Source organism: Capsicum annuum, chromosome 8, assembly GCF_002878395.1.
Source record: "Capsicum annuum cultivar UCD-10X-F1 chromosome 8, UCD10Xv1.1, whole genome shotgun sequence".
Classification (NCBI taxonomy): Eukaryota; Viridiplantae; Streptophyta; class Magnoliopsida; order Solanales; family Solanaceae; genus Capsicum; species Capsicum annuum.
Window position 1 is genome coordinate 72,756,014 of NC_061118.1, and position 8,855 is coordinate 72,764,868.

The following is an 8,855-nucleotide window of genomic DNA, read 5'->3' on the forward strand; positions in this document are numbered from 1 at the left end:
TGTCTAATTACCAATATTCAACCATTATAGGACTTGTTCTATGATCTAAAATATGCTATTCTTATTGTATTTGAGCTTAAATTGCATTCTTTATCTAATGGATATGATTAGTTTTATGCAGGGTTTAATTATGATGAAATTAGATGTAATTTGAAGCCTGAACGAGAAGTTAATGTTGAGTTAAGCATTGGGAGTGAGCTGCTAAGCATGAGTACACTGGAATTTGGCTTAGAAAGTAGAGAATGAAACAAGGAAGAATGAGTTCGAGGAAACAAAATCTAGTAAGAGCTCGCGATAAGACCACCAAACTCCATCACTTTATGGAATCACCTGGATTTAAAGTTCCCTATTCGATTTATTCTATCATGGAAGAAAACATGTATGAAAAGTGAGATTCTAAGTTTCTGGCAGAAAGAAGGAGAAAATCTTTTCCTAGCTTGGGAGATATTTAAGGGCATGCTTAGAAATTTCCCTCACCACCATCAATCTAATGACGTACTAGTTTATACTTTCATAGAGGGTCTTGAGCCCAACACCAAGATTCTCTTGGATTCAGCAATAGGTGGGAAAGCTCTTGAGAAGACTTATAATGAATTACATACACTGGTGAATTATGTTTCACAAGGTAATCCTGAGTGGTATGCTTACTCAAGAAATGTTCCTAAGAATGTTGTAAGTGTGTTACAGGTAGATCCGTTTACTGCTTTATTAGCTCAGCTTGTGATATGCTATATTTTTGTAGCATATTTTAGACTTTTTAACTTGAAAGGATTGTAAGTTCTTACGTAATTATTGGTGTTTATGATGTTATTTCTTAAGATTTTGTAGGAAAGTCAAGATGCATGAAAATAAATAACAATGGAGAAGAAGAGCTAAAATCTGGTGTATATAAGCTGAAATGTAGCTGATGTCAATTCTGAAGTGCTGTCATACATGGGACAGACAGTCAAAGTTGCCGTCAAGCTTAGACAGAACCTGAGAAGCTGAGATAAAATGGGATGACATTTAGGACGGGCCATCAAATATGTCACATGGCATTAAAATTGCAGTCATCCAGAGGCAGAGTATGTTCATTTTCAGTGAAGTTGTGACGATAGTTTTCATGGGCCGTCAAGTTTTTTTGACACGCCGTCAGGTTTGTCGTCTGAAGATTTAGAAGATAACAATTCACTGGAATCATTGATGACATCTCACACACGTCATTAGGTATCTAACGCGCCGTCAAAAGCATCATCGTCTAATTCGTAGAGAAAATTGAAACTTTAATTTTTGTACTTATTTAAGGTTAACTATGTAAAGACTTGTTTTAGGGTTTTTAAAGGGAGGGGGGGGGGGGGAAGCAACTTTTTACATCTTGTAACTTAGTAAAGGAGAGTTCACTAGTTTTGGACTCTCTTAACTTAGAATTCAATTTTCCATCCTTCGATTTAGTTGTGGCAAATTCTTATTGTACTTGAAGGAGAAACAACTTTGAATTTTATGTTTTGTAAGTTCACTTGATTTAAGTTATGAATTCAATCTTTGTTATCTCTTTCTATCTTATGAGCAACTGAAACCCATAACTAAGGTTGTGGGATCTATGTTTATTATTTCATTGATTTAATAGTTGGATTAGGGTTGGAGTGATTGTGGGAACGTCTTGAAATTCTGTTGTTTTAACTTGAATCTATTGTTTTCAAACATTAGGTTATGCCTTAGGTTTTATTTTCTTTTAATGAAGAAATAGACTAGAGGCCATGAATTATCAACAGGGACTCGGAAGCTACCAACCTTCTATTTAATGATTGATGTCGTAACTGGATCAATCTACCTGAGATAACATCAGGTTGGAAATAGATATGCTATCAAAGTTTGAGAGAATTAGATAATAAATTATCTGGTGACGCCGATAGATAAGTCAGATAGTATCATCGGCAGGGATAATCTATTGTTCACACCTATCACGAGAATCATGAATAGTTATTATTCAATGGAGATTAATAGTCATAGTGATCACAACCCTAGTTTCTCTATATCATTGATTCGAAATATTGAAATCTAAGTTTTGAGTTCTAAAATAAGTTGAAACGTTAGAATTTGTTTGATTTATAAAAACCCCTGTTTTGTCTTTTCTTATTATTTATTTGAATTTAACTTGTAGCTATAGCTTGGAACTAGTTTAATCGCCACTCACACTGTTCCCTGTGGATTCGACCCCGACTCTAAAGTTGGGTAAATATATTAATGACGGCCGCCTTGCACTTATTTGAGGTGTAAGTTGAGCGTTATCAAAAACGGCGCCATTGCCGGGGAACAATTTGGCGTATTGAGTTAGTTTGGAATTTTAGCTTACTTGCTTGAATTCAAACTTGTAAATATTTGTTTGTGATTTCCTTTGTTTCTTGTGTTAGATAGATTTTCTTTACTTTTGTTTATTTCTTACTATGGAATCATGGAATGAATGTAAGTTTGATCGTTGGAAATCTTATCTGGATGATCTATGTCCATTTGTGATGGACCCCACTTTTGGTAATATTGTAGATTTGCTCCCCGAAGAGAGATGTGTGCACCATCTCCATCCTACCAGGAGTATAATTGTTCTTTATGTGGTGGTCAATATGGACATTGGAGTGATTGCCCAAATGCCCCCTCCCCCTATTGCGCTAACCCAAGTTCTTGTTCTTCTTATGAGTATGATAGGTTTTATGGTCAAGAAAAGGAAGAACGCAACACTGGAAAGAGTGACATTGAAGCTATGCTTCAACTATTGTTAGATTATATAGACACAACGAATAATACCATATGTGACATACTTCAAGACATTAGAGCATTTTACGAGGGAAGAGAAAGGATAGAAGAGATGGATATCGAGGTCAATCATCCAAAACACATTTCTATTTATGTTTAGATGATATCTTGTTTGTGGAATCATTTAAAATAATGAAAGAGTGTGACGATGAAGAGCAAGATTCCTATACTGATGATGACCTTGATGTTGATCAACCCTTGGAGATTTCCCAACCAACCAAGCCAACCATAAGGGATGATGCCAAGATTGAGAAAATGGTGCTAGAGGTAAAATAAAAAGCCAAGCCAATTTCTTATGAAAACTCTAGCCCAATTCAAAGTAAAAATGTTGAGAATATGAATAAAAGTGAGTGTGTAGAGGATAGTGTAAATTTTGAAGTAGGATTTGTGTGGCCACACCCGAAGCATTTTTCCACAGTATGTTTAGATGATATCTTGTCTGTGGAATCATCTAAAATAGTGGAAGACTGTGAAGATGAGGAATAAGAATCCTATATTCTTTATTTTACACTTGATAAGCAACACAAAAACACACCTCGCTTTAAAGCTAAGTTGTTTACCATGCATCATCCATCACTCGGCTTCTTAATCTTTCTACCACCTCCCTATGAGCGAGGAAAGAAGATGGACTCTAAGTTGGGGGTGAAGTTCATATCCTCAAGATGGAGGAAAAAACTGAGTTAGGTCGTGTCGCAACACTAAATTAGGCGCTTCTTGGGAGACAACCCAAGGTATTTTATTGTTTGAATTTTTATTGTATGATTAACCTTAGACTTTGTAACATAAGTTTGATCTAAGTACAAGTGGCTCACCAGGTTCCATAAACTAGGGTATAAGTCATACCCAAGACTCGTATGGTGGTTAGTTTTCAAGCCTTCTATAATTCTATCTTGCTAGGGATATGGGTGAAGGGTACGGATCATATGTTATCAATACAACTTAGGTTGGATGAGTCGTACACTAGACAGTGTTAGGTCAAGGGTTAAGGCTTAGGATATAAGTGACGAGTACCACTCTATTAAAGTGTATGACTCATGAGGGTCAGTCATACCCCTGTGATGGGATTTTATGCACATAAGTGGGAGTATTTTGGATATTTTCTCACTTACTATAATAATGTCCCACTACTTCTAACTCACTTGGGAGGCTATTTATCCTATTATTCTATTCATTAACACTTAAAAACTATTCCTAATTACTCTATAATTCTCTCAAAAGTTTTTGGGAAAAGAAAACTAGGGTTTTAACTAGAGGACTAAGTTAGGGATCACGTTGTAGGTTTCTTTCCATCTACTTTGTCAATTATGACATGTTCTCTACCTTCATTGTGAGTTATAATTAAAGTCATCATTTTATACAATGTTTTTAAGATATGAATATTGTATGATTTTGTTTTACAAAAATGATTTGGTGGTTTTTGTTATAAATTCTTGGGTAAGGTTTTCCATATTTTAATTATATTTTTATATGTATTAATGGTGGTTATGGATAATTAGTTGCATGGGAATGGTTCTTTGGTGATGGACTTTGGTTTTGGAAATACTATGCCCTCAATGTGTTTGATAAAATGCCTTTAACAATGTGTTCACTATAATATTAGTTTTTCAATAGAGCTTATGCATGGTTTAAACTTGGTTATGGAACCTTAAATAGTATGAATGGTTTAAATGGATTGGAAAGGCCTTAATGGCCATGGTTTTGGTTATTTGGAAATCTTGAAGGGTACATCGAATCCCTTGAACCTATATTTAGGATGGCATCAAATGGTAGAAAAAAAGTGGGAGAGTTCTTAATCCTTTTTTATTGCTAGAGCTCCTTACCTGAAGCAGTCGAATAACAGTTGTCATTGGGGTGGTGATAATTTTTGGGCATAGGGTACCTAATCTCAAGTGAATGGGGGGTCAGATGGTTTGTTTATGCCCTTCTTATCAGTTTTGTAGCCATCCTCATCAGGTTTATTATGATGAAAGGAGGGACAAATGCTTCAAGTATGGCTAGGAAGGCCATTGGCTCGGGGATTATCTGGTTAATAACATTTCTACGAGAGAAAATAAGTTACCAGTGGCTTAATCTTCTTCTCCTACACCCGGTGGTGTTGTGTATAATTTTATTGCTGCTCTTAGTGCTAGTGTTGGCAGAAATAGTTTGTATGCTTTGGTGTCCCAAAACGAATCCAAGGCATCACCTGATGTCGTTACTGGTATGTTACAACTCTTTATTCGTGACATGTATTGTCTTCTTGATCTAGGGTCCACCCTCTCCTATGTGACCCCATTTATGGATGTATGTATTGGTTTTGATCTTGAGGTTATTTTGGATCCGTTTTTTATTTCTACCCCGGTAGGTAACTCGGTTATTGTTAAGAAAGTCTATAGGGGATGTGTTCTATCTATTGGTTGTAGATAGACTTTGGTGGAATCTTTTGAACATGATATAGTGACTTTTGATATTATTTTAGAAATGGATTGGTTAAACTCTTCTTACGCGTTCGTGCATTGTCGGGCCTATAAAGTTGTCTTTAGGTTCCCTGGTGAACCGATTGTAGAGTGTGAGGGTGGTTCCCTAGGTCCTAAGGGGAGATTTATTTCTTATCTTAAAGCTCAGAGGTTAATAACTAAAGGTTCTCTTTATCACTTGGTTTGGGTAAAAGATTCTAACTCAGAAGGTCCTTCTTTACAGTCAGTCCCGGTGGTAAATGAGTTTCCTAAGGTTTATTCGAATGATATTCTTGGTGTTCCTCTGGATAGAGAAATAGATTTTGGTATCGATTTGGTTCTGGAGACTCATCTTTTATGTATTCCTCCTTATAAAATGGCTCCAGATGAGTTTAGAGAACTCAAGAAGCAGCTTAAAGATCTTTTAAATAAGGGGTTTATTCATCCTAGTGTATCTCTGAGGGGTGCATCGTTGTTGTTCATGTGTGAGAAGGATGGTTCCCTTCAGATGTGCATTTATCTGTATCTTTAGAGTCCAACGTTTTGTTCCCCTAAGAAGTAAAACCTTACGATAGGGAGAGGTGCCATACTCTTGCCAAGGAGTATAACCTGAGCTAAGTGATCACATCTGTAACTGTCACCCATATTAGAATGGGAATAATTTGATAATTTGTACCTACATTGGCTACATAGTTCAGTGGAAGATAGGACACGCTAATCACACACTTTCCGCTCGGTGCTAAATACTACTCCCTTTAAATATATATGCTCATTCTGTTGGAAATCCACTTTAAAAACTAGCATAATGGTTTATTCTGAAACCAATTATGGATCTATCTGATTAAATTTGTAAATAAAGTTGTTCTGAATTCTTTAATTTGTAATAAATCTATAAGGGGGATTCCGAATATTATTTGGGGATCAAAAGATCAAAGCTTTATTGAAAATCTGTAAATAATATGATCATAGAATGCTTAAAGCATCATCTTTTTTGAAATATCAACATATAAACTTGAGCTTAGTAACCCATGCATCATACACATGTTAAAACATCATAAATTTCATGCTTGATACTAAAAATAACGATAATTCATCTCAAAATCTAGAAATTACTGCAATAGGCATTAAAATATGACATTAAACATGAAGTTCATCTTCATAAACACTTGAAATCTGATAATGTTTCAATTAGCAATAATGGGTATGAACCCTAATTCAAAACTCATGTATAATCATTCAAAATTATGTGAATTTTTAATTAAAAATTTAGTTTTGGGGACAAGGACTGAAGAACATCCTTGTTCATAGACCACATATACCTTTATTGATGATTAGATGAAGGAACTTGATATTTTTATTCCAATTTGAGTTCTTAAAGACGAATTCTTGATTATCTTGTCTTGGGAATTCTTAATTCAGAGATTTTTTGGAGAAACAACGGTGCAGTTTGATTTCTTGGAGAAGAAGCTTTGAACTCTAGGATTTTTCTTTGAGATAGAATGGATGAAAACTGTAAAAAGTGCTTAAGAATGGGCTAAATCTTGTGTTTTACACGAATTGGGGCTTGGGAATTAACAAAAATACCTCTTTCAAAAGTTTTAATCGGAATTGGAAAAGGGAACAAAAATCCCAATTTAGCATGCCACCGTAATGTGCCACTATCGCAGCAGCTCACGATAAATAGGACAATTGGGAACTGAAAGTTCTCCTCGATGTGTAGCTATCGTAGTACACTTTTGAAATGCCATTTAGTCCATCAAAGTGATGTTGTACAATTGCGTTGGTTTATTGGAAATTGTAAAATAGGAAATTGAGCTTCTCCACGATGCGGATAAAATGCCAAGGTCCACTGGAATTGATGATTGCCATTTTTACCTTCACCGCGATGCGGTGCTCGCCCAACTGGCACACTGCCTTACTAAAAATACCCTAACTTCTCAACCTTGTATCTAATTTGGGCGAAATTGGTATCAATGAAAAGCTAATTCAGTTTTCTACTCAATAGAGGGTATAAATCTATAAAATTCTATATGTAATAAATGTTATTCATTTTTGAAGCTAACCTTTGACATTCAAGAAGCAAAATTAAGCTAGAAAAAGTATGGGGTATTACAATATCTTTCTCTTGGAACACTTATCCTCGAATGTGGGTAGCCAGTCTGAAAAATATTAAGGAATCTAGGGCCATAAGATATCATACACAACTGAAATAAATTGTATAACTGAATTTCAAATATAATGAGCTACTGAACTGATCTTTGAGTGCATGATTTTACGTGAAAACGACTGTATAGCTGAATTTGTGGTTGGATAAGAACTGAATGAAGAAAGACTATTACCTTTGGTTGAATCTGAGTTTATGAAGAAGAGATAAGGATACTTGGTATGTATTTCTGCTTTCTCTTCCTAAGTAGCACCCTCAACGGACTGATTTCACCTTAGAACTTTGACCAAGAGAACTTATTTGTTCCTTGGTATACAGATCTGATGATCAAGAATCTCTACGGGAAATTCTTTATAAAAAAGGTTATTCTGAATATCTGTACTTTCTAGAGGTACTATAACAGCTGAATCGTCCATGCACTTCTTCAAAAAGGACACATAAAATACTGGATAAATAGAGGATAAATCTAAGGGTAGCTCAAGCTCATATGCTACTTCCTAACGCGTCTCATAATCCGAAAGGAGCCTACATATCGGGGACTAAGCTTCCCCTTTTTGCAAAATCTCTTCACCCTTTCCATGGCTGAAACTTTCAAATACATAGGATCATCAACCTCAAACTCAAGATCTCTTTTTCTTACATCTGCATAAGATTTCTAGCAATTTTGAGCTTCTTTCAATCTCTCTTAAATCAAATGAACTTTCTCCATTGCATCAAACATCATGTCTATCACAATCAAAGCATCCTCACCCACTCCGAACTAACCAACTGATGATCGACATCACTGCCCATAAAGAGCTTTAAATAGAGCCATCTGAGTACTAGCATGGTAATTGTTATTATAATCAAACTCAATCAATGGTAAATGCTTATCCCAACTATCTTTGAAATCCTAAACACATGCCCTCAACATGTCTTTTAGAGTCTGAATGGTCCTTTCTGCTTCACTATCTATCTACGGACCTAAGGTGAACTTGGGTACCAAGACCCTTCTGAAAGGCTCTCCAAAACTGAGAGTTAAACTGAGTACCCCTATCTGAGATGATGCACAAAGGAACTCCATGCAATCTAACCAACTCTCTGATATAAAACTTAGGATAATATTCAGCTGTGTAGAACATGTGAACTGGCAAGAAATGCTCTGACTTAGTCAGTCTGTCTACAATAACCAAAATAGAATTATGCTAACAACGTGAAAGGGGTAATCCAGTCCTAAAGTGGGGATACGAAACTCTTGAAACATACCACCAAGTTTTTGGTGCTCTACCTTAACCTGTTGACAAGTTACATACTTGGCTACGAACTCTGCTATATCTCTCTTTATACTGCTCCACTAATAGATTTCCTGCAAGACACGATACATCTTGGTAGCACCTGGATGAATAGAATAACATGCACTGTGCTCTTCCGCCATAATTCACTGCCTCAAATCATCAACACATGGCACACATTATCTATATTGGTATCTC

General features: G+C 35.7%; 1 non-coding gene across 1 annotated transcript; it reads right to left on the bottom strand.

The window, feature by feature from the left end:
• Positions 1-378: 378 nt before the first annotated feature.
• On the bottom strand, positions 379-485 carry LOC124886842. The gene has a single exon (XR_007044248.1). It is a non-coding gene; the product is annotated as a small nucleolar RNA R71 (small nucleolar RNA).
• Between the last annotated feature and the right edge of the window lie 8,370 nt (positions 486-8,855).